The 605-nt window shown below is 51.4% G+C and overlaps 1 protein-coding gene across 1 annotated transcript in view; it reads left to right on the top strand.

Annotated features, from left to right (window-relative positions):
- LOC119588856 (band 4.1-like protein 4) overlaps positions 1 to 605 on the top strand; it is a gene marked incomplete at its 5' end in the record, with an annotated part of 128,141 nt that overhangs the window by 89,927 nt on the left and 37,609 nt on the right.

Below are 605 nucleotides of genomic sequence, written 5' to 3'. Positions count from 1 at the left end.
TTTACACGTATTTAATCTTCATTCAACCATTACTGTTAACACTTGCTATCTTGAGTCGTTGGCAAGTGAATGCGATACTAGAGGTACAGGACCTGACAATATTCCCCCTCCTTACGGCACTGCATCGGCTGCGCTAGCTTCCGAGCTTGAGGCAGTGCCAATCCGAACTCCTGCAAACCTGCCCAGTGCTTTCCTCGTGGTTCGGTCGACGAGTCCAGTTCTTATAACGCATGTAATCAAACCCCCCGAGCCGCCGGCCACCCGAATGCCAGCATTAATTCCAGTATCCGAAATCCGATGTCGACCGGTTTTATCGGGGCAGCCGGTTTTACTCAGGGTGGGGTGAAGGAGGGGGGGGGGAGAGGATTTATCTCTCCAATTTACTAGTACAAGTCCCACGTTTTCGAACTTTGCACTTCTTGAAGCGTCGAGTCAGAGCTCAGGTCAAGTTGGGGGAGGGGGGGGAGTTCTAAGAATGACTCACCTCCCCCCCCTCCTCCCTCTTCGCCGCAACCAAACCACACCCTTCTGTTGTCTTCTGTGGTGTAGGGAAGGTGTGCTTTTCCGTGGCCGGGTAAAATTAGATCTGCAATATAAAGTGTAAT

The sequence above is a fragment of the Penaeus monodon genome, chromosome 24 (assembly GCF_015228065.2).
Source record: "Penaeus monodon isolate SGIC_2016 chromosome 24, NSTDA_Pmon_1, whole genome shotgun sequence".
Classification (NCBI taxonomy): domain Eukaryota; kingdom Metazoa; phylum Arthropoda; class Malacostraca; order Decapoda; family Penaeidae; genus Penaeus; species Penaeus monodon.
The sequence above is the reverse complement of the archived record's forward strand: the minus strand, read 5'-3'. Positions and strand labels throughout refer to the sequence as shown.